The sequence below is a fragment of the Enhydra lutris genome, unplaced genomic scaffold (genome assembly GCF_002288905.1).
Source record: "Enhydra lutris kenyoni isolate GAN:26980312 unplaced genomic scaffold, ASM228890v2 scaffoldscaffold13, whole genome shotgun sequence".
Lineage (NCBI taxonomy): Eukaryota > Metazoa > Chordata > Mammalia > Carnivora > Mustelidae > Enhydra > Enhydra lutris.
The window spans coordinates 12,361,576-12,387,520 of record NW_019154097.1 but is presented as its reverse complement, the minus strand read 5'-3'; the positions used below and the strand labels follow the sequence as shown (position 1 = coordinate 12,387,520).

Here is a 25,945-nt window from a genome sequence, read left to right as displayed (position 1 = left end):
TGTGGCTCAGTCAGTTAAGTGTCCAACTCTTTATCTCAGCTCAGGCCTTGATCTCAGGGTTGTGAGCTCAAGCCACACATTGGACTCCATGCTGGACATGGAGCATACTTAAAACAAAAACGAACAAACAAAAAACAGATTCTAGAGTTTTATCCCCAAAAGTTCTGGCTCCAAGATCTAGGCAGAGATCCTGAGATATATATTCTTATTTTTTTTTTTTTTAGTTTCAAGTTTTTATTTAAATTCCAGTTAGTTAACATGTAGTGTAATATTAGTTTCATGAATAGAACTTAGTGGTTCATCACTTATATTTAACATCCAGTGCTCATCACAACAGATGCCCTCCTTAATCCCCATCCCCCATTTTGCCCATCCCCCTACCCACTTCTCATTTGGTAACCCTCAGTTTGTTCTATATAGTTTGGAGTCTATTTCTTGGCTTCTTTCTCTCTCTTTCCTCCTTTGCTGCTTTATTTTATTATATTCCACATATGAATGAAATCATGCTATTTGCCTTTCTCTGACTGGCTTATTTCACTTAGCATTATATCCTTTAGGTCTACCCATGTTGTTGCAAATGGCAAGATTTTATTCTTTTTTATGGTTGAATAATATTTGTGTGTGTGTGTGTGTGTGTGTATCTTTACACATCTTCTTTATCCATTCCTCAGCCGACGGATGGACTCTTGGAGTGCTTACATAATTTACCTATTATAAATAATGCTGCAGTAAACATAGGGGCACATATTTCCCTTTGAATTAGTGCTTTTGTATTCTTTGGGTAAATATCCAGTAGTTTGGTTACTGGATCACAGGGTAGCTCTATTTTTAATTTTTTGAGGAACCTCCATACTGTTTTCCACAGTGGCTACACCAGTTTGCATTCGTAACAACAGTGCAAGAGGGTTCCTTTTTTTCCACATCCTCACCATTTGTTTCTTAAATTTTTTATTTTAGCCATTCTGACAGTTGGGAGTTAATATTTCATTGTGGTTTTGATTTGCATTTCCTTCATGATGAGTGGCAGTGAGCATCATTTCATGTGTCTGTTGGCCGTCTCTATGTCTTCTTAGAAGAAATGTCTGCCTATTTGGCGTTTTATTTTATTTTTTTTAAATTAACACATGAATTATTTGTTTCAGGGGCACAGGTCTGTGAATTGTGTAAGACTGATGAGATATATATTCTTAAAAGCTTCCCAAGAGATTCTGATACACAGCCAAATTAGGGAAACAGTGATCTAAATAATTCATGAATTTTAAGAGAATTTGTTACCAAAAACTATAAATTTTCCTACCATAGATTTAGAAGCTTGGGCATTTTTAAAATCACATTTTCTTATTTTCAGGTGAGAAAGTCTTTATTTCTTAACTTGGAAAGGGAAGTTTAGAATTAAAATTTCAAAATAAAAGGTCTAATTTCATATGTTTTGGTATTTCTGAAAAATTACCACTACAGATAATTTTTTTACGTATTTTCATTTATAGACATCTATAGGCAGACTTTGTTTAAAAGAAATCTCCAGGTGTAGTGGTATATAATAGCAAGTATGTGCAGTTAATTATAAATACTTCATTGACTGATTAACATTAATTAACTGTATAATTAAGTTATACAAAGGTAATTAGATAGATTCTCCTTAAATATACATGTTCCAAGAGTGTTCATTAACTATTTTCAACCATAATACATTTTCTAATAGACTACCAGATGTGGATATGGTATTTTTTCTTCTTTTTAGAAACTGCCTTAATAAATGAATGTTCCTTTGTGTCCAGGTGATCCCACAGCTGCTTGAGATTGCTAGAAAGAAACAGAGTTTAGGTGCTTAGTTAGCAAGAGTATGAGACATTCCCTTTGTTTTTGTTTGTTTGTTTTGTTCTTTAATTTTTATTTACATTCTAGTCACACACAATATTGGTTTCAGGAGGAGAATTCAGTGATTCATCATTTACATATAATACCCAGTGCTCATCACAACTAATGTCCTCTTTAATACACAACACCCATCTAACTCATCCTCCATCTCCTTCCCTCCATCAAGCCTCACTTTGTTCTATTTTTAAGAGCCTCATATGGTTTGTTTCCCTCTCTCTCTTTTTTTTCCCCCTTCCAATATGTTCATCCATTTTGATTCTTAAATTTCACATATGAGTGAAGTCATATGTTATTTCTCTTTCTCTGGCTTATTTCACTTAGCAAAATACACTTTAGCTTCATCTACCTCATTGCAAATGGCAAGACTTCATTCTTTTTGGTGGCTGAGTAATATAGGTTATATATGTGTGTGTGTGTATACCACTTCTTTATCCATTTATCAGTCAATGGATGTTTGGGCTTTTCCCATAGTTTGGCTATTGTTGATAATGCTGCTATAAATAGAGGGTGCATGTACCCCTTTAAATATGTATTTTTGTAGCCTTTGGGTAAATACCTAGTAGTACATTTGCTGGGTCATGGGGTAGTTCTATTTTTATTTTTATTTTATGTTATTTTCTTTCCAGTGTTCCAACATTCATTATTTATGCACCACACCAGTGCTCCATGCAATAGGTGCCCTCCATAATACCCACCACCAGGCTCACCCAACCCCCAAACCCCCCAAAACCCTCAGCACCAGTTTGTTTTCCCACCTACTAACAGTGCAACAGGGCTCCCATTTTTCCACATCCTCACCAACACCCATTGTTTCTTGTGTTGTTAATTTTAGCCATTCTGACCAGCGTGAGGTGGTATCTCACCATAGTTTTGATTTGTATTTCCCTGAAGAATTATGTTGCACATATTTTTATGTGTCTTTTAGCCATCTAGATGTCTTCTTGGAAAGGTGTCTATTCATGTCTTCTGCCATTTCTTGATTATTTGTTTTTTAAGTGTTGAGTTTGATAAGTTCTTTATAGATTTTGGATGCTAGTCCTTTGAGTTTTGTTGATTGTTTCCTTCACTGTGCAGCAGCTTTTTATCTTGATGAAGCCCCAATAGTTCATTTTTGTTTCTCTTGCCTCTGGTGACATGTCTAGTAAGAATTTCCTCTGGCTGAGGTCAAAGAGGTTGCTGCCTGTGTTCCCCTCTAGGATTTTGATGGCTCCCTGTCTCACTTAACAGAAAATCAGTTTTTAGTTGTTGGCATTTGTTTATTTTCATTGTGCTTTTGTGAATGGGGAAAATAAGTGATGGAAATAAATAACAATAAAAGATTTTAACAAGCAAGATTATAAATATAAATTGAACTCTTGTTATAATTTTTGTTGCATATATTCCTTAGCTAAGGGATTTTCTGACATGACTAACTTAATTTAGATGAGGTTTTTATGAAAATAAAGTTAATTTGTAGAATTGTAAAACATGAATTGTGACTGGAGGTCCTTTACTTCTCTGTAGCAGACATGTATAGTTACCATGGAAAATAAAAAGGAAACTACAACCATTGGCAGAGTCAATCAAACTGAATGAAAACTCTAAAAAAATTGTAAAGTTACCATCTGAAATTTGCATTCATTAACTCACTCGGTCCACAAGTATTTTTGAGTGCCCAGTCTCCCAAGTAACTTTCTTAAACAGTAGAAATATCTGGTGTTCATGAATAAAATAGAACAAAATCCTTGCCTGACTAGGGACTTACATTTTGTGTTTTCTGCTTCTGCGTTTTATTAGAAAAATCTCTGTGATATCACAAAGGGTAACTGAGAATTACTTATTGTTGCTTGTCTGAAGTTAATGTCAAAGCAGAAATGCACCTGAAATATGGTGCAAACTGCAAATTACTGTACCTGTGTTTCACCTTCACCTTCTTTTTGTTGTGATTCATGGTGACACCAACAACACTTAGAAGTATACTGGACTTATAGAAATTATTCTTGTCTTGAGATTATAGAATATATGCTGTACCATTGATGTAATTTATGAAACCATCTCATCTGAACTGCCTGTATGAGAAATTTTGATATCTCATTTGGCTATATATTTGATATTCAGAAAGTCTCAATAGAGTATATTTTAAGTGATGTATTTGACTAGTATTAAACTAAGATGAACTAAAATAAGAGTCTTTGGGAAATTAGAGTCAAGTTAGCAGTTTAATAAGAAATTTAATTTTCTGAAAGGCAACTTCATAATGAGTCTGATCTAAGCCCTTGGTTCTCTCCAAAAGCAATGATTCAAGTTCAATATCTTTTGTCCAGTGTTGTTTTTCCTGTGACTGGTTCTTTTACATCTGAGGATCCTTTATTTGTGTTATTGAACCTCAGAAAAAGAACATTATAACTCATTAATGGAGTAGGGCCCTCAAAGGAGTGAACAGTCTTGATTGTGAAGGGCAGGAACAAAGCATGGTCCAGAATATTCCTGTACTGATAGGAGGGCATGTTGTAGGGTATTCTAATATTGCTATTAAAAAAAAAAAAAAAAGAGAGAGGCGCCTGGGTGGCTGAGTCGGTTGGGCCTCTGCCTTCGGCTCAGGTCATGATCTAAGGGTCCATGGGATCGAGCCCCGCATCGGGCTCTTTGCTCAGCGGGGAGCCTGCTTCTTCCTCTCTCTCTCTGCCTACCTCTCTGCCTACTTCTGATCTCTGTCTGTCAAATAAATAAAATCTTAAAAAAAAAAAAAAAGAAAGAAAGAAAGAAAAGGAAAAAAAAGGGAAAATAAAATCCACAGTAAAAGTGCTTTTTGAAACAAAGGATGAATAATGACTGTGCATTCTGGCCACTATGAAAAGGCAGGATTTTTGAAAAGCCCTTTTTTCATCCCCATTTTTTTCTTCCTTTTCCTTCTTTTCTCTTTTACCTTCTCCTCTACTTCCTCCTCTTCATTCTTCATCTTTGTCATCTTCTTTCTTCTTTGAACTAAAGGAAGAAGAAAGTTTTCTATAATTATTCTTTGGGTCACTTTGGAGTGCTCCTAAATGGGAAACTTGGCTCTCATTTTTCTTTACAAATAGCTTATACTGTTGTGTCTAGTCTCTACATCCTACAGCCAGCAAGAGCCAATTAATGATATCTACATTAAAATCAGGGCCATGAAGTACATGATTGTCAGACTTCTCACGCTTTAGTCATTTGTGGAGCTCTATAGACAGTGGTGGTCTGGTCAAGCAAGGCTGATGGGGCTAGAGGTGAGGGTTCTGACTTAAAGTGTTTGTTGATTTCTGTACTCTCACTGTGGCTGATTTCAAGATATCAACATGATATAAGTGAATTCAGAGTTAGGAAAAGAGCCACTTTGCATTCTTCATGTTTTATGAATGAATTTTTTCTCAAGCCCCAAAAGAACTACTTGGTGATTGATATATAAGACAATTTAAGTTTAAATGTAAAGAGCATGTGTCACTATAGGAACTAAAAAGGAAATTCTAATATGAAAAAAGCTTAGGGAATTTTTTGTAAGGGTTTTAACTGAAATTGGAGGAACATAATCTTCCTACTGAAAGATCAGAGGAGCTACACTCAAATTTCCTGGGATCAAAAAAAAAAGATTCCAAGGATATTACTTCTGGTCTCCAAGATTAGGCACTAATAGAGCTTTCTATTATCCAGCGTTTTTCCATGTGGTATCAGCAGTTACCTGCTATGTCATTTATATAAGAATATGTTACCTTTCTCTTTCTTCGAGTATAGGGCTTATCTAGCTTTGGCTGTCATCTGACTTATTGAGAAATAAATAGGGAAGACTCCAGGTGATATATCAATACCTAGATATTCAGAGTCCACATCCATCTGGAAATATTTCAATGCTTATGTCAATAAATGTTTCCTAAGATTCTCCAAGGTCGGTGGCTATCTATTTTCCCTACATTGTACAGAACTTAGAGGGCCTGCAGCTTCTAAAATAGGACAGAGGAGTGGAAAGAATCCTCATATTAGTACTTTCACAAAAATTTGGTTAGATTCATCTGTTATCACGTTATATTTCCTATTTAAAAAGTTGATATTGATTATTTAATCATAAGCTTTTTTTATATGAATCTCCATCCATGAGATATATGTCTTGATGAGGACTGAAAGTAAGTTTTTTCACTTGAACTTATGCTGCCCTTTATCACTATTTCACCTAGGTGTAACTAATTATATAATAGGATAACAGAAAATAGAATGAAGATCCTCCTGATTATCCAAATATGTCATGATACCAAAAGCCTATTTTAAGTAATTTAAGGCAGATACATAATCTGAACAAAACAGATCAGTTCTGGGACACCTGGGTGGCTCAGCTGGTTAAGCCGCTGCCTTGGGCTCAGGTCATGATCCCAGGGTCCTGGGATGGAGTCCCGCATCCGGCTTCTTGCTCAGCGGGGGAGCCTGCTTCTCTCTCTGCCTCTGCCTGCCACTCTGCCTATTTGTGCTGTCTCTCTCTCTGTGACAAATAAATAAATAAATAAAATCTTTTAAAAAAATCAGTCTGTAATGACCTTAGTGTTAGGAATTGGTTCATTGATGTTTCTAAGACCTACTTAGTGACCTGAGAAATATGTATATTAAAATATCACAAAAATTATAAGAATGCAAATTATATGTAGTCTATGATTCCAGTCCTATTCATAAACTGTAGAAAATATGCTGTAATGTTAATGTATAGTAGGACTGTGGATAGTTCATATTTTTAAATTTTAAATTGTATATAATAGTATATTACACAAAACTTTAAAAATTAAAAATCACTTGGTTCATAATAAAAAGTCATCAAAAGCAAATCACAATCTTTTAAAATTTTGGTTTTATCTCTATTTGAGAATATATGCATTTCTTTTTATCCTCATCAACTTTTAAGTCCTAGATCAAGAATTTCAAGACTGCCTTTAAATTTCTCATAAAGAGGATTTACAGGATTTTAGAAGTGAACAGATATTACTCCCCATGATTTCTATTCATCCCCCAAATTGAAACCTTCCAAATCCTTTGTGTTCCTGAGTCAGAGTTTCTGACGACTTAATTTTTCAGGAAAAGTAGGGCAAAAATTGATGATCAAAGGACATTTTTAGAAATCAAATGAGGTCAGAGATCACTGAGCATATCCATACCATCTGGGAGGCCAGAGCCAACAAAAACTGTTAAATCTTGAAAACACAAGTTGTCGGGGGCTTTGAAAGTTCTCTGAAGGTCGCTTATAGCCTTATGCATTTCAACTTTGATTTTATTCCTGGTTAAATGAAGTTATTGTGTTATTTTATGTGCACATATTTTTTAGGACACAAACTATGGGAACAGAGAAAGATGAATAAAATCAACCATCTATGCCATGAAGGCAAAAATACTAATATTTTGTTGGATTTCCTTTCAGTATTTTTCCATGAATATTTTTGCTCAAAGATAAAATCAAATTATCACAGTGTACAACTTAACTTCCTACTATGCTTCTTAACAACATAGGAGTTTCTCCACATTATTTATAGAAATACTAAATAAGTTTAGATTGTTGGGCCAGAAATGAAAAATTACACAGTGGAGTGGAAAGCCTATCCCAACAGGGAGTCGAGAGCCATAGGTTTCAGTCCCCACAGTGTCCTTTTTTGGGGGTACAAGTGTGGGTACCACTTTCTTTGGATGGCGAGGAGAACGGAATGGGTGGGCAAGGATGAGAATCACCTAATAAGCGCCTTAAAATATAGATCTGGATTCTAGCCCCAGATATTCTGATTCAGCCCCCTGAAGTAAGACCTAAGGATCGGTATTTTTTAATGAGGATCTTGGGTGATCATGCAGGAGATTCTGGGAGCACTCACTGAAAAGCAATACAGTAGATCAGTCTTAGTTTTCAGAAATTGTTATGGAGGAGCTGGAAAAGTCCACAGACAGTAAAGGAGGTGCAGGAGAGATACTAAAGTTGTCCTCAACTGCTTCTCTTCAATGCAAAAAACCCAGGATAAGTGGCACCGCAGGCATAGCATAGCTAGCAAAGGGCAACAGCCACACCCGTCAAGGCCCTCAGTCTTTCCCCCTAGAAAGTCTCTCATAGTTGCCTTGCTTTTCCTGTCTCTTCCCTTCGTTCCCGCTTCCTGTCACCTTTCAAGCCACAAATTTAGTTAATAGCAGAGTTCATACTGGAAGCTAGGTCCCTTGACCCTTTTCCCAAGATCTTCCTATTGCACCATCCTTCCAATCCAGATTTTCTGGGTCCCAATCAATATCTCTTTCAAGAAGCCTTTCCCAGTTCTCCAGTCTTTTCTGTGTTTCTACAGTAACTTCCCCCACCCCTATATGTTTGCTTCATTTACCTTAGCACCTAAAGTAGTACCTGGCACATACTAGGTGCTCAAAAATAATTGTTAAATAAAGAAATGATTATTATGAGGAAATAGGAAGTTTCTGTAAAGGGTAAATGACAAATATAGTTAATTCCCTTACCATCCTTCACTACTGCCTCAAGTTATCCTGTACCTAGCACAGTTGCTGGAACAGAACATACACACAATAATATTTTATGAATTCACAAATAAATAATCTCTTCTTAAGGCATTTATGGTTAAAAGGGCCTAATGTAGTACGTCTATGTAGAAGGGGTCTTCCTTTCTTGGTTAAGCTCTATTTTTTTTCAGATGCCAATATTTTGAAGTTTCATCTCTTATTTAGGAAGCATTCATAGCAATTCATCTTTTCTGAAACAGCAGGAGTGTATCATTTCATGCTCTTACATATACAGCTTGAGGTAGGATTTCTTTTTAAATTTCTTTCAATCGGTTGGCCTGATTTCCATCAGAGTCTTCATTTTAAGTTGTTATTTTATCCTCTGATCAGAATAACTACTCTGTAAAGGAAAAGAATAAAATGTTCAAAGAAGATAGTTATGTCTATTGACATAGTGTTAAAATGCAAATGCAATGCAAACTGGAAGACATCAAACTGCCAAATAATCTGGATCATTTCTGAGTTTAGGGGAAAAATTCAAATTACTCATTTTCTCTATAGCAAACCTCTGTATGCATATTCTTTGCAAGAAAAACAGAAGTGAACTGGAGGATATTCATTCTTCATGCTTGGTTACACAGGGAGAACACCCACTGACATTTTCTAACAGATTTTCAAAAACAAACTTTCATTTAAAAACATGTGCCATGCATAATTATTTCAGAACCATTTTGGGTTTCAAAGAAACCCCAACCCCACCTTCTTAGCCCCAAGCTGACTCCATATACCTTTCATACCTGTCAATAGATCTCAAATATTGACCCTGTTTTGTTCACCTGTTGGTAGACCAACTAAAAAGTTGTATAGAATCCCTCCAGCTCTTTGCTTTCTGGTATAAGTCAGATATAAGTTTCCATAATTTAAGAATTTCTTTGCTAACCCTCATCTCACCATGTTCCCTGGCCCCCAATTGCCTCTGATTTTATCTCTTACATTCTTCCTTTGCCTTACTTCATGCTAGCTTCTTTGATTTCCTGGCTGCTCCTTAGCCACTAAGCACACTTCTGACTCAGGGCCACTGGCCTTACCTTTGTCTCTACCTACACAGTCCTCCTTTCCCTTGGAAGCCAGCATGGCCCACTCCCTCACTTCCTGGGGCCTTTGTTCAGATGTCAGCTAATCAAAGCGGCTACATGCTCTATTTCTTCACTCTTCTTTTTATTTTTCCATAGCACTCATCACCCACTGACACATATATTTGATTGCTTTATGTCTTTTACTGTGAATCTGAGTACATAGTAACATGAAAGCAGTGACTTTTTCTGTTTTCTTCACTGCTTCTACCTTAGCACCCAAAAATAGTGCCTGGCACATACTAGGTGCTCAAAAATAATTGTTAAATGAAGGAATGATTACTATGGGGAAATAGGCAGTTTCTGTAAAGGGTAAATGACAAAAGTTCTGAGTTTTTAAAATAGCATTTAAAATATAGTTCCTGACCTTTATTCTCTAACACCTTTTCAGACAGCTATTAGAACCAGTGGCATTTATAGACTCAGCTTTCATTTCTGAGAGGAATCCCACCATTACTATCTCTTCTTCACACCCTTGTCTTTAAAACAGAGCTCCATTCTCCGCAGAAATGCAGATTTGTAAGTGTCAAAAAATGGTGTATAAAAATGGCATCATGAGCAAATTGTTTTATAGCCTCATGTTACATAAGACTAATATGAAAGTACAGTTCACTTAAAAAATAACTTTCCTAGTGTAGCTTTGAAGGATGAAATAGTTTCCTTGGTAAACCACAATGATTTGATATTTAAGTTGTGTCCAGTTTTTTAGTTTTCTAAACTATGCTGAGTTTTCTATTCATGAGGAGAAATCTATAAATTCATCCATAGATATTACTGTTGGATAACTTCCTAGATGTGGAATTATGTCAAAATGCATGACTTTATTTTTAAAGCTTTTGAAGCACACTCCCAAATTCCCTTCCAGAAAGATGGTAGCAATTTACCATCAGGGCAAGAAAGTGACTATTTATGGTGTCTGTATTAGATAGGGTTCTCCAGAGAAACAGAACCAATAGGATATAAAAGGAGATTTATTATAAGGGATTAGCTCACCCAATTACGGAAACTGAGAAGTTCCACGGTCTGCCATCTAACTGCTGGACACCCTGCAGAGCCGATGGTATAATTCAGTCTGAATCTAAGGCTTGAGAACCAATGATGTAAATTCCAGGGCAGGAGAAGGGATGAAATATCTCAGCACCAACAATGAGGCAGAAAAAAGGGGCAAATTCCTCCTCCTCTGCCTTTTTGTTCTTTGTAGGCCCTCAGCACATCTGATGATGCCCCTTGCAGGGGGCAATTTACTTTATTGCATCTACAATTCAAATGCTAATCTCATCCTGAAACACCCTCCCAGCCTTACCCAGAAATAACGTTTACTCAAATAATCTGGGCATCCCCTGATCCAGTCAAGTTGACATTTAAATTTAACTATCATGGGGCATCTAACTAGCTCAGTTAGAGGATCATGCATCTCTTCATCTTGGGGTTGTGAGTTCGAGTCCCACATTGGGTGTAGAGATTATTTAATTTTTTTTTTTTTAATTTAAACTTGACTATTGCAAATCCATTCCATGTCAGTTTGGCACTCATCTTCCTCTCATTAAACTATACTTGATTTCCAAATAAAAACAATGATAAGGTTATAATTTCAGCTAACATGATACGGCTATCCTATCTTCAACTGAGAACCTACTAACTCTTTCCCCAAAAGAGGACACAGAGTCCTTGGGTGATGTTTACTCTTCTTGATACCATGTAATTTAAATACTATAATGTAAAATTAACAATACTTAAATACTATGATAAAAAGTCAATAAGTCTGTCTTATGTTACATGATAAGGGGATAATAGGAAAACAAAAATATTTGGTACACACACAAAAATTGTGTTTTTCCTAACAGAATAAAGAGGAATACTCCTGACTCTTGTAGTCTTTTCTGTAGCTGGTCACATGGCTATAGCTGATGTATAGCTACCTTCTTTCACTACCATTCTGTATTCCCTTGTATAACCAGTTCAGCTGGCCATGGTTTTCTTCCTGGTGTGGTGAGACTGAATGTTTGTATCACTCCCACTCACACCCAAAATTGTGTTGGAACCTAATCCCCAGTTTGATGGTAATTAGAGATGAGCCTTTGGGAGGTGATTAGATCATGAGGGCAGACCCTTCACAAACAAGATAGTTCCTATATAAAAGAGACTCCAGAGCGCTCCCTTGTCCTTTCTGACCTGTGAAGACACAATAAGAAGAAGGCCATGTAAAAATCAGGTCTTCAGGTTAGCAGGTCCTCACCAGTCACTAAATCTGCCAGCAACCTGATCTTGGATATCCTAGCCTCTAGAGTTCCGACAATAAGTGTTTGTGGTTGAAGCCACCCATTTTATGGTGTTTTGTTATACCAGACTAAACAGACTAGGATGATGTCCAAGAAAACACTAGCTATTCTTATTCCTTAAAATTCTTTGTTCAGTTGGATAGGTGAAAACTTCTTTGTTTGCATTTGTTTTGCTCCTACTGTGGTTAAAATTTTTATGACTGTTGACCATTTATAGATCTTTCTGATACATTTTTTTTCTTTTTCTTATTGAATTGTAGGAAATGTTATATACATTTTGACTATTAAATCTTTGTTATATTTATGTAAAATTTTCTCCCTTTTTTTGACCATATATGTACCTCTTTTGTGATATTCTCATTCCTCTGTTTTTTTATATTTCTCTTATTGGCTTTCAGGAAACTTTTATGTATATTATTATTATAAAACATTTTTTCTCTATTTTTTATTAAATTGATTCTGGGTGTTTTTTATGCAATCAAGTCTGTCACTTCTTTTTATTGCTTCTGAATTTTGTGACATATTTGGTTGGAAAGTTCTCTCCAAAAGAATTTTTGTGGGTTTTTAAGGAAATATCAAGTTCTTTCAGAATGTAGACATTATTTTGGTACGATGATTAGTCTAACATTTGTTATTTAATCTTTCTCTACAGATATAGATCTTTCATTTATAGTTGTTTCTCAAGTGACTTTATTGTATTCTAAATTATTTATATTTACATAGATCTTTTTCTTGACTTTCTATTCTTTCCATTGTCTCTTTCTAAGCTCATATTGTATTACACCAATTACTACTACTTTATACAAAGTCTGTTTTAAATTTTATTTTATTTTTTCAATGTTCCAAGATTCATTGTTTATGCACCATACCCAGTGCTCCATGTTTTGTTTTTTTTAATTGTGTAGGGCCATACCATTCTGTTTCATCTTTTCAACATTTCCTTCACTAGTCTCAAAAATTGTTTCATTCTAATAATGTGCCAAAAATCCCATTGGAATTGCCTTGAACCCAATCATCTTTCAAAAAAATGTAACATGTCAATAATATTTTGTTATATAATATACAAAATAAAAGCAATAGTAATAAAAAGCATGAAGCCCTGTACGGCTCATTGCATTGCCAGGTGGGTGCACCGGGTGCCCAGAAGCCTCCCTGGTGTGCAAGCACTTCTGGCACCAGGGCGGCCTGACCCCACCTCCAGGTCCCCCCAAAGAGCATTTTACTGAAACTCTTTAGATTTAGTTGTTGGTAGAAAAAAAAGCCAAAATCCTCTTCCAGTAAAATGATAACCTTGAATAATCTAAAAAAGAGTTATTAAAATAAAATTTGCAGGGCACCTGGGTGGCTTAGTCAGTTGAGCGTCTGACTCTTGATCTTGGCTCAGGTCATGATCTCAGGATCATGAGATTGAGGCCTATGCAAGCTCCAGACTCAGTGGGCAGCCTGCTTCAGATTCTCTTCCTCCTTCTCCCCCTCTGTCACTCCCCACACACGTGCTCTTTCTAAAAATTAATAAAATCTTTTAAAAAATAAAGTTTTCTACAAAAGTTAAGGAGGTCACATTGAAATGAGATAGAATCATGGTCATCTTGGACCCCATAATTAAAGTGTTTACATGCATACACAATCCCTATCAGTTGCATGCTATAACCCTGCCTAACCCTTTGTGTCATGTATCGTGATAGTAGCAATTCTTTCTTGGCCATTTGGACATGCAGCTAGGCATGTGCAGCTTGTGGACTTGGCTGGCACCGAGAAGCTGCCTGTGGACATTCCTGCATAGAAGCGCATCCTAAACTACATTGCTGTCAGCCTATAGGGAACACAAACTGCAATCTGAAAAAGGGACTCTTAGAAAAATATTTGCTGCTTCATCAGGGCATTGAATTCTGGAACCATGAAGAGGCTCTCAAGCAGCACACATTTATCTCATTTACTTCAGTCAGGATGCTTCCCCTCATCTGTGTATCTAGTGACCAAGGCATGGTGCACATTTTTGCTGCCTAAGATCCAAAGAAGAAGTAAACAGTCTAGTTTGGTGTCACCCATTTTCCTCCAACATGCTTCAGTTCTAAATAGAGTTTTCCCAAATTTCAGTTCCCCTCAGGCTCCCATGCATTTGTGCTATTGGAACAGACTCAAATGTCATTTCAGTCTGCCCGGAAGGCAGCTCATATACACATTCCTATTCAGCTGCAAGGAGGAATGCATCCAGGATGCATATGTGCAGTTTCTAGGAATGAGCAATGACAAGCTGTGATTCTTCACAAGTGTGTGCCATCAACACCCGCACTGACCACCCCACCAAAGTGCTGGGTTGCTGAGACGCACGCAGTAAGCCCAGGAGCTTTGTGGTATCGCTGACAGGAGTAGCTAGTCTTCCTACGGGTAAGAACTAGGTGTTATAACTGAGGAGAGTCAGTTTTATTCAGGGTTAAAACTAAATTTCTCTGTTATGTGTAAGGAACAAGGTAATGCATAGACTTTTAAAATTAGTCATTTAATTTAGAACCTACAAAAGAAAATATTCAACATCTCTTTCAACAAAGGGATATTTGAGAGAGAATGTCCTCTGGTGATTTCTGTCAGTGTTGAGCATAATACCTAAAATAATGCTTCATTCTGTCATTTCTGCTTCCCTTTCTTGCCATCTTTTTTCTGTCTTCAACATTTTTAAGATTAGCTACAAAACAGTATTTTGGGAATGAAAGGCACATTACATTTTTAAAAAAATATTGAGTAACTTCCACAAGTTATGCGCTCTGGATTGTTAAGTACTGTTTGTGGTGTATCTAATTTTCTTAAATTCCTGATAAAGAGATTTAATTTTGTGTTTTTGATTTCAGCATTTAAAATCAGCATAGCAGCATAGCACATTTTCAAAAATATGACAAAAAGACTAAAGAGGCTAAAAAGCATGAGTAGAATATGATAATTATGAACGTTGTGGTCTTGAACTTAACCCAGGTGTCCTTAATGAACTACAGTCCAGACTCAATAGCCTAACCATCTTGCAAAGTAAAATAAATAAATAAATAAATAAATAAAAGCCCAAATTCTTCCATTGGGGCATTCCTGAGCATCCCAAAGTATCTATGATACAAAGAAAATTTATTTCCTTTTTTAATTCAAAAGAGGAAGATGAAGAAGACCAATACTCTAGTAGAAAACTGGTAATAAGACCTAGAGAAACAAATCACAGAAAATAGTGGTGCAATAAGCACTACGAAAACATCCCAACTTCACATTTAATGAAGAAAAGTAATTAATAATTATGTGTCATGTTTTACCTGTCAATATAAACTCCTGGTGCAATGCGTATTAGTAACACCTGCCTGAAAAGCAACTGGACAGTAACTGACAAAAATCTTTCAAAATATAACTTACACTTAAACCTAATGATTTTAGTCCTAGGATTCTACTCTTAGAAAATCACCAGAGATGTGGAGATGTGAAGAATAATTCATGTACAGGGAAGAACATTGCAGAGTTCTTAAATTATAGAAAATTAGAAACAACTTAAATGCCCAATTGTAAGTTAGTCATTACATAATTTATGAATAGCCTTCTGGTACAATATTATATAGCTACTAAAATATTGTTTTCAAATAACATTGACTATTATAGGAAAATGCTCATTGCATAATTTAAGTGAATAGAAATAGGTGATAAATATATAATATGTATGTGTGTGCATGGAAAGGAGTGTGAAATATTTACAATAGTTGTTTCTGGTTCCTGACTTTATGAATAATTTTTATTTTCTCCTTTATACTTTAATTGTCAGGATTTTAATGTAAATCTGTAATCACTTTTAACAGAAAAGCACTAAATTTTAATACCTAATAATTTTAGGGAAAAATAATCTGCGAAACACAACACATTTCACTTCTAAAATATATTCCATTCTCATAAAGTTTTTGTTTCATTTCTAATTCTAAATTTGTGCTTTAAACTTACCTTTGTGAAATAACATTCTTAGTTTTAGTAAGTGACATTTTAGCATGTGTTATTCTACTGGGAAATTTTACCAGACTAACCCTCCGCTCAAACTAGTAGAGATTGATGGGCACATATGTTGAGTAATGCACACTGATTTTTCACAGGAATGGAAACATTTGTAGAGATTGATAGAGCAATTCTTTTCAGACAATATACACTTGCTTTTTCAGACATTCACACTAAAATAAGAAAAAGAAACAGTTTTCTTAGCTTGATCTTTCTACTTCTCTGTTTTGGGTTAAAAAGAATGCAGATCTTCTGAACTTGCACGTCTGGGAAGAAATGCTCTGGATGAAGCAAACATAAACAAAATACAAATAAACAGAAAATCCATGAACACAGTGTTCCTCGATTACATGCACAACCCTGAGGAAAGCATTTAACTGCATTATACCTTGGATTTTGTGTTTTAAAAACTTGAGATACTAGTTGTGTTATCACTGTGGTTTTAAATTTTGCATCTCGAAAAGGCTTCACTTCCTCTTTAGGTCCAGGAGGTCTTGCAATAGTCCTGCCCTCTTTCACCCACATAACACCACAGAGATTTTCTAAACCACCAATCTGATTATGTTTCTCTTCTTAGGAGTCTTCAAGGGCCCTTCCTTCAGGATAGCTGTAAAGAGTTAAGCACTGATTTGAAGGATCTTAAATCTGCTTCCTCTGCCTCAATATCTATCCTTCCTTACTATTCTAACCCCTACTACTCCTCAGTCTATGTTCTGGCTGTCAAGATTTTGCAGACAGGCTAGGCTATTTCCAGATTATGTGTCTTTGTTGGCTGTTCCTTCTGCATCAAATGCATTTCCCCGGCTTCTTTGCCTAGCAAGAAAAACTTCATCCTATAAAATGCATCACAGATGTAATTGTGTTGGTGAAATTTTGCCTGCTTGCCCCCAGGGTAAATTTGTCTTTCCTTCCTCTTCACTCCCATCCCACCCTTAAGTCTGTTTTAGACCATTTATTGTGCTATTATATATGTATATGTGGTTGTTGACTTATGGCTGTGCTCTTCAGGAGACTGGGCTCTGTGAGGATGGGGATGGTCTGAGTTTCCCATTGCTCCAGATACTCAAGTCTAATGCTAGAACCAAAGGGTGAGGCAGACTGTAGTACCCAACTTTCAGTGGATGGTTTAGCAAGGTGACTATGGGTGCCCCTTTCAGTTCTCAGCATATGGGAGTCCCCTGCCCAGCTTGCCCTTCTGCCTGGGGAAGGGAGAGGGAAAAGTTGTTCCTGGGGGCTGGGGCAGGGGTGAAATCCCTGGTAGCAGTGCATCTTTTCCAACTTTAATCAGCAACTTTAATAAATACATCTCTTTCTTGCTGTTTCTTGAGATCCCAGGGCTCTGATAAATGAAAAGTAGCTCTCCTTACTATAAAACATTTGAGGAAACTGCTGAGCTAATAATAACCAGTGTTATTAAACATTTACTCTGTGCCAGGCATTCTTTGAAGGGCTTTCTGTATATTAATGCACTTTGTCCTCATGGTAACTCCATGAGGTCGGTATCATTAGTGTAGATGAGAAAAATGCAAACATAGTTCATAAAATTTGTTTGGTTATACACTGCAAGTGAGTGGCAGACCTGAGATTCCAACCCAGGCAATAGGATCCAGGCTTCTACAGCCATGATCAAGGGTACCTTGTCTTCAGAACTATTGCTGCCTTCTCAAACTGTTATACTCTGAACAGTTGTGGAGCTCAAGGTCAACACAAACTGAACATAACTGTTTTTTAAAGTTGTTTTCTTTCAAAGTCTTTCATTCCTACTTACACACTGCAGCCATTTTACCTGACAATGCACAAATCTGATCATGTTGCTCCTCACCAAAGCAGCCCTCTGATATCACCCCCACGGCCTTGGAGATCGTGTCCTGACATATGATCATAAAATGAAAAGCCTTGCATAAGATGGGCTCACTATTTTAGTGTCAGATCTGGGCTTGGTAAAAGCTAGAAACGAAGTAGGTAATTAGGCCATAAGGAAACCCTGAGTGCAGCTCCATGATCTAAGGCTCACTGGAACATCTATGCCCTAAATGCCCCAGAACTTCTCCAGATACATTCTTCCATGCATCACACATGCATGACCTTTCCCCCTCTTCCTGAGAAATTCTTATCTATCCTAAAATGTTGAGCTAGGCCAGACTACAAAGAACCCACATGGAGACTTCAGCAGGAATGCTATTGGCAGTTGGAGTACTTTGGTCCTAAAGGGGCCCTGAAGTGTTTTGCGTGGTCTCTCAATATATCCATTCAGCCTAATACCCTTTATGACCTGTAACTGTGCCACAGTTGTTGATTTCTGGGTTTTATTTCTCATTGTGTCACAAAGGCTTCTACCATTCTGGCCATTGCCTACCCCAAGGGTATAATTGAAATATCACTGTGTCTGTAAACATTCCTGTATCTTGCCTTTCTCCATCTTTCTCCTATGCCTTTCTCCTATTCTTTCTCTTTTCCATGTTTCCATGTTATTTTGTTTATACCTCCTCTAGTACTAACTCTCCTTGCGTAATGATTCATATTCATATGTCTGTCTTCCCTTACTAGACTATTAACACCTTAAGGGTAGGGTACCCGTTTGTTCCTATTTGCGTCCATCTCAGTATCTGGCAGATAGCAGGTGGTCATAAATGTTTAATGAATGAACTAATAAATGTAGCTTAAAGCAGCAACTCTCTGCTTCTTCGTCAATTGGTGGAGCAGACGGAACAGCCAACTGTATGAACAAAAGCCATCAAGCATGTCCAACAAAAGTGACTGAGTGTGTATCGGGAGGCTGTAAAGTAAACAATATCTCAAGGGTCACAGCTGTTTCACTCTGCCTTTCAGCCAAGAAATGCCATGATTTACTTTCTGCTCTTGCCAAGGATGAAGAAATAAAGTCATAAACAAAAAGTGAAGGAGTGAGGAATGACTCAGTTTGGATAGACAGGTCAATCTGCTTGCCCACCTGTGGCCAGGCAAGCATGATCAAAGAATAATATACTTTCCCCTTCTGTCCCATTTCAATCTCTATTCTTTAACAGAAATGAAGGGATCTTCGGTGAGAAATGTAGCTTCAAACTTGATATCACTATCGAAGTTGGTTTTATAGATAGATGATTTGGGGTATCCCCAACATTGTAGGGACTGTTTCAAAATTTCTGCCCCCAATATGCTCCTCTTGCTTCAGGTTGCTAAATTCTAAGAGTACTCCTGTGTAGTACCTATTTCATAGGGATATTAGGGGGATTTAACAGATCAGGAATTGACAAACGTAGAAATTCCTAGGATAGCACACATGGTAGGTGCCTAATAAATGTTTTTATTTTAATTTATTTTCCTGTAATAGTTTAAGTTCAATAACAAATTATGTATACGGAGGGTTTGGAGGAACAAGGTCAATATGGCAGTTTACATGTATTTTACTTTGGAAATTTTACATTTATTAAAGTAGCATAGATACATAGTAAAAGTTCAAATAGTATAAAGCAATACTAAATGTCCTCCTCTCCCCAGACCTGTGCTTAGCATGGTTATTCTAAACAATATGCTGAAATCTGGGTTTTTTTTTTTTCCAATGTGTCAGTTTTAAATACTAACTATAAACTTGCCTATGAAAGATTAGGAAATTTTAAGTGATTTATATTAATGTGATTACTTAATTCTATTGGCTTCATTTTTAGCTCTACATCATGTAGATTATTCCTTAATACCTACCATTTAAATAATTAAATTATATATTTGCAGAACCTCATACCCAATGGTTTACAGGTAAACTGACTCACCGTGGGAGGAGCTGATCTGTAGATTGGTTTATTTTTGTGGCAAATTTCAAGCTACCAACCTGACTGTACATTCTCTTTTATAATTGTGATCATATTCAATGTTTTTCCTATGGCTTGAATTTTTTTAAAAAAATGAGTAAGCTGCATTTACAAAATTATGGTTATGCAAATGTTATTCAATATAGAATGTTATGATTTCTCATAGAGAAACAAAATGTAATCCTGATGGGAAATAAAGTAGATAATCAAACTACAGTTTTCAAATTCCAATTTTGTTTTAGGAATAATTAAATCTGTCATTCTGAAGGAGAACATGGTTCTTCCAAAATTCTGAAAAGAAAATACAAGGTACAGGAACAACAGATAATAGGAAATATGTGCTTTACATAATTTTGATTATAGAAGCATGCTGTTTTGTAAAACACTTGGGAGGACATCCAGAACTCTTAGTATAATTAAGGGTTACCACCAAAATGAGAACAGAGACAGAAAATTATTTCCTAGTCATATTAAAATGATACCACAAAGGAAGCAACCAGAAATATGGGCCCAGATTCCCCAGAATTTGAGTGGTATGAAACAAAGGAGAGACAGGCTTGTGGTTTTGTTTAAACATGTAAATTCATGACTTCTTGCCTGAGAAATATTGGCAACTGCAGACTTGTTGCTTCTCCAAGAACATGTAGATGCAAAATTGCCTGTCTTCTTTGACTCATTTTCTCTACTGGTTTCCATCATTTGTTAGAATAATGGGAGTTTCTGTGATGATTAAAATGTTTTATTTCTTCACTATTCAATTTTATTCATTCATACATTCATTCAGTCACTAGCCACATGTGGCTCCTAAGCACTTGAAATGTGGCTACTACAACTAGGAAAGAAATATTTCTTTATGTAATTTTAATTCCATTTACATTTAAAAGCCACATGTGGCTAGTGGACTATGTACTGGCAATGCAGTTCTTAAAAAAGCTGCAGATAAAGGAAAGACAGAGATGCCTCCACTGGGGGCTCTATAGTTTGGCTTGGGAATGAAACAACCTGCTCAGCTACTACTCAGGAAGTCCTCCTTGCCCTGAAGTTCTGGGTCACATGATCAGGAGGAAATGAGAGGCAGCATTTTGATGACATTAAATCTGTGCTACTGGAGGCTGAATATTCTAAGCATGAAAATCAAATACGGTCTCTTCCATTTCAGTCTCTTTATTGCTCAAAATCATGATATATTTGGTTTCGGTTCATATTTGGGCTATGATGTTCTTGCTTATATCTCTTTATCTCTGGATATTCTAAATGCTTTTGTTTTATCTGGTGAGCAGAAAAACCATATGCCTTCAAACTATTAAGAACTTCCATTTGCTTTTTTTTAAATGCTATATGGTTTTGTTTGTTTATTTTAATGCTATATGTTTAATGGGCTCCACTTTTCATGAAGACACTATTCTCATATTCCTACTCTTTCTTTAGACCTCTTGCTTTCTTTACCTGTTCAACAGCTGACATTTTGGGTTTTCTTGTCATGTTCTTGAGTTCATTCATTCATACAGTCAATATATATTTGTTGAATAACTAAATGCCAGATACTCTCACAAACACTGGGAAATCAGTGGTGAACACAATCAAGTCTCTGAAATCATGAAGTTTATATTTCAGTAAGGGGAGCCACCAGGTAAAGAAAGGAAATAATATGTCAGGAAGTAAAAATAAAGCAGAGTAAGGGGGATGGAGAATGCTGTGAATGGGGAAAGATATGTAACTATTTTAGAGGTTGGTTATGAAAGGCTTTAAGATGGCATTTAGAACCGAAGCCAAAAAGGGAGCTGGAGAAAGCCACGTGAATATTTTGTAAAGAACATACCAAGCAGGGGGAACAGCAAATGCAAATGTTCCCAGGTGAGACCCTAAGGGTGATGAGTTGAGCTCTTTGTCCATGGACAGGGTTTATCAACCTGTGCTAGTCTGTGTGAATGGAAGAATACAGGCAAGACACCTTAAAGAAGGTTTTAGCTCCAGGGCAGGAACACCTTTGTAAGAGATTTTAGTTTAACGTTGACAGAATGCCAGAATGCCTTTGTTTGAGAAGGAAACTCATGACAGCAGCCTGATTCAGTGTGTGTGTGTGTTAAAGGTGTGTGGCTATCTAGCAATAGTTCTCTAATTACTTGGACTTCTCCATCATGACCCAGTTGAGTTCTGGGTTCACAGTTTCCCCTTCAACTACAGGTTTTCTTTACATTCTAGACTTCTTTCTCTGTTCTGACTTATCAAACAAAAGAATTCATACTGCTTTTCATTATTATAAAAAAGTGCCTCAATATTTGTGATTGCTGATGTCTCCATTCTCATATTGGGGCTGTATATAGATTATTCTCTACCAACATTTTAATAGGATTTTGGAAGGAAGGTAAATTTATGTGGCTCCTTGAACTTGAAATCAGAATTCTTATGGGCTGATGTGGCTCGAGCCCAAGGCAAAGCAGACTGTGAAATAGTCTTGAGTGGGCCATCAGAGGAGGAAAATATTAGAGATCAGCCTTTACTCCTATGTTCTGAGAGCACTGCTGTGTGAAGATGATAGTAACTGGGCTGTTATGGTTTTATTATACATGGTATGCTAAAATTTGATTTCTTAAGACTGTAAATTAGGGGCCTCACAGACTGAGTGACTTATGGAGGGTCCATAGGAAGGCAAGATAATAGATAAGGTTGGGGATACAGACATCAGTAACAATGGTTGAGGGTTATCAATATCAAAATGAAGTGGGTATTTCCCTCAAAATATAAAGACATCTGAAATGAGAGAGCATATTCTAAAGAGCCTTGGATGCATCGTTGAACAAGATTATGTTTTAAAGTTTTGTATTCATTTTTCCTAAAAAGGGGGGATCTTGAGGAGGACTAGCCTAGTTAAAAGTGAAGACTCCAGAGCCAGATTTTGGAGGTTTGAACTCTATCAGTTAAATTGACAGCGTGTTAAATAAGCAGTAGCCTGAAGACCTAAAAGACTAGAAGCTGAAGTGGCTCAATGAAATGAGTATGTGTGGATTATCATTCTCTGGTGGGCCCACCACTGGTCCCTGGGCCAGAGAGACAGGAAATGTGTTTTTCTGTGGATAGGGAGCTTATAGCTGGATAAGGAGATGGAAGTGATTGCTGATATCTAAGTTTTCTAGCACAAATTCCAGAATAAAGATATGATGTCAAAAATCATATAAATAAAAGTTTACCAGTAGAATATGAACTATCTTATATGTTTATTAAACTGTGTTTTCAAATCACATATCAGAAGCTATGTAGCTTACAAAAGTGCTAGCACATAGTAGGAGTCTAAATGGAGCCGGATTGAAATGCAGGAGACTATTAACAGAATTACTAACAAATTTGATAACATAGAGTGAAAATATCCTTAACACTAAAAGAAAGGAGGTAATGTAGAGAATTCCCTCTTACTTTACAAATAAAGAAACCATGACCTAGACATTTATCTGGGAAAGACCTGGAATTTAGGGCCAGATGCAAACTTTCAGTCAGAAGTTCTTTTCCACTGTAGTTGTGGATAAAAATCTCGGATAAGGTTCCCACAGCACACAGAAAGGCATAGATGTAAATTTTATTATGTCACAGTACCCATCATAATAGGAGGTTATACTCACCTTCTTTCATCTTAACCAATTACCCATTCATTCAAGAATATGAAGAGAGGCATCCATTCCAGACCCTATACTAAATGCTGGAGATACAGCTCTTGCCCTCATGGAGTTCATGGCCTTGTAGGGAACGTAGTTAAAAACAGTATAATAATAATACATAATTATAATATATTAAATGTAATGATTATAACATATATTTTTAGTTTTATATGCACACACAACTATATATAACAGTTAAACAACAAATGTAATTGCCAGATAACTATAAAAAAAGAAATGATTACTCTATATGTAAAAGCAGTAACAGGAGCATGGAAAACATAACAGAGGGTAATTGTGTAGTCAGCAAAGGCCATAAAGAGGTTCCTTGATTGTGGTGCTAAATAATGAGTAGGAGCCTTCAGGGGCACCTGGGAGGTAGCTGATCTGAGTGAATGTGCCTCCCTTCAAATGTTTGAGTAATCTTATTTCAGCATGAAGAGATTCAGGGGCCCAATTTTGCCACATCCTGGGCTCCATTTGCTATTCTACTCCACAGAGACCCTTGCTCTTGACTTGTGCACCTGAATCACTGCCTTAGCTCTACTTTTGCATTTTTACTGGCTGCAAAGTGTTGAGGGAGGTGGATTTACTTATCTGCATCATTGCAATTTTTTTTAAGATTTTATTTATTTATTTGACAGAGAGAGAGATCACAAGTAGGCAGAGAGGCAGGCAGAGAGAGAGGGGGAGGCAGGCTCCCTGTCGAGCAGAAAGCCCGATGCGGGGCTCGATCCCAGGATCCCGAGATCATGACCCAGCCGAAGGCAGAGGCTTTAACCCACTGAGCCACCCAGGCGCCCCTGCATCATTGCAATTTTTATCTACATTTCTGCTCACTAGGAATGAGTGGTGGTGGATAGAAAGCTGATTAAACTTTACTAAGAATATGCTGTGGAGAATTGACCTTATTATTTTTCTGTTAAAAAGTAGAAGAGAACTACAAGATGCTCAACCTTAGGGAATGGCTTACAAATAAATTTTCCAATGCAAACATCTCCACTCTCCTTTCTCAGGAGAGAAATCTAAATGGAAGTCACGATCTCAATTGCAAGCTCACTTGAAACTATAAAATTTGCTTGTTGCAAAAACTTAGACTGTTCAAAACTGGAGAGAGATTATCTCGGAAGACAGAGAAGGGAGAATTTCATTTTAAAATGAGTATTGATTTCTTTTATTATTAGAACAAAACATGCACGTTGTGGACAATATGGAAAATTATAAAGAGGAAAGCAAAATTACCTACCAATCCCATCTTCCTGGGTTAGTTACATAGATAACATTGTGCAATATTTCCTTAATGTCTTTCTCTAATTGTATGACATTATATTTGGAAGAGAAAATAAACCACTTGACATACTGCAGCTTTTTAGTAGAATCCAATTCTAATAGTCAAAGCTTTGTTATACTTTCTATTTCATATGCTCAAATTATCTGCCCTTCTTTGGATTTTCTGAGCAGTAAGCAGAAACTACTTTTTCTTCCTTTCCAATGCACTTCTGTCACTATTTTCTAAGCTCCTTTTTGCCTCCTTTTCTCCCTCTTAAGCCTGTGATCATCATGTTATTCTGCATCTTTCAGGCTTCTGTCTTTATCTTCCATGATATCTTAGTTGGGTTGAAACTCTTTCCTACCAGAAGGTTTTTTCATAAAACAATATTAACAGTAATATAGAGAATTGATATTTGAACTTGACCCAGTTGGTCTCTTCTAGAATATTAGAACAATTAATGAGAACAAGGACATATGGGGTTGTTAGATCACTATGTTACACAGAGATATATAGTACCAATTATTAAAATCTGAAATAATCTTACACTTTTTTAGTTCAAAGGACAGGTGGATATTTAGCTCTACCTCAGTGGGATAGCATCTTAAGAAGAGATCAAAGTAGATAAAGAAAAATGGTGAGGACTTACAAATACAGATATACGTAAAACAGAATTCCAAGAAAGCTCCTAATGCTTCAAATAAAGAGTACTCATTAAATTACTGAATAAAATATTGTTCATGCTGTTGTGATTAGGGTTAACCTTAAGTTTAGCATGTCTCAGAGCATTTATCTTTAATGAAACCATAATGGTGAGGTTGTTATTAACTAGACATTATCACATTCTTTATTTCAGAGTTTGGCAAATCAGAGTCTGGGCCATATTTCTAAACAGTGATTAACAAATACTTGAACAAATGATGAACAAATGAATGAATACTGGCTTGGTCTTGGAAGTGTTTGATCAATTGTAAGATTGAGTCTGTAGGGGGCAGAATTAATACTTGGCATTGAAGTTTACTACAGGTATCAGCAATAAGACAATCCTCATTTCCATTTAAAATCATGGGAACAAAAGTCAGGGCAGTACTAAATGATAAACTAAAATTGAGTGGCCACAATGTGGGAAGCAGGAGTAGAGCCAACTTCTAGGGAAAAATAAGACCGTAAGATCCACTATGTCGAGGACATTAAGTGGACCTACTGTGTGCTAGCCAGGCACAGCGTAGCTGCTCAGTAAATAAGATTTGTTATGTGGATGAATAATGGATTCTACCCCAGAGGGGTGGGTGGGTGGGCATGGACATAAGAGTGTATGGGTATGTGGTTATGTGCTCAGAAATATCAGACACAAGGCAGCAACAGAGAATTTTCTATACCTAATGAGTAATTGTTACACCTTTTTTCCTAGGTTTAGTTACACATATAACAGACTTCACCCTGGCCCACATATTTTCTCACA

At 36.5% G+C, this 25,945-nt stretch overlaps 1 pseudogene; it reads left to right on the top strand.

Annotated features, from left to right (window-relative positions):
• The first annotated feature begins 13,278 nt into the window (after nt 1-13,278).
• LOC111146176 lies at nt 13,279-14,009 on the top strand (annotated as a pseudogene).
• The last annotated feature ends 11,936 nt before the right edge of the window (nt 14,010-25,945 follow it).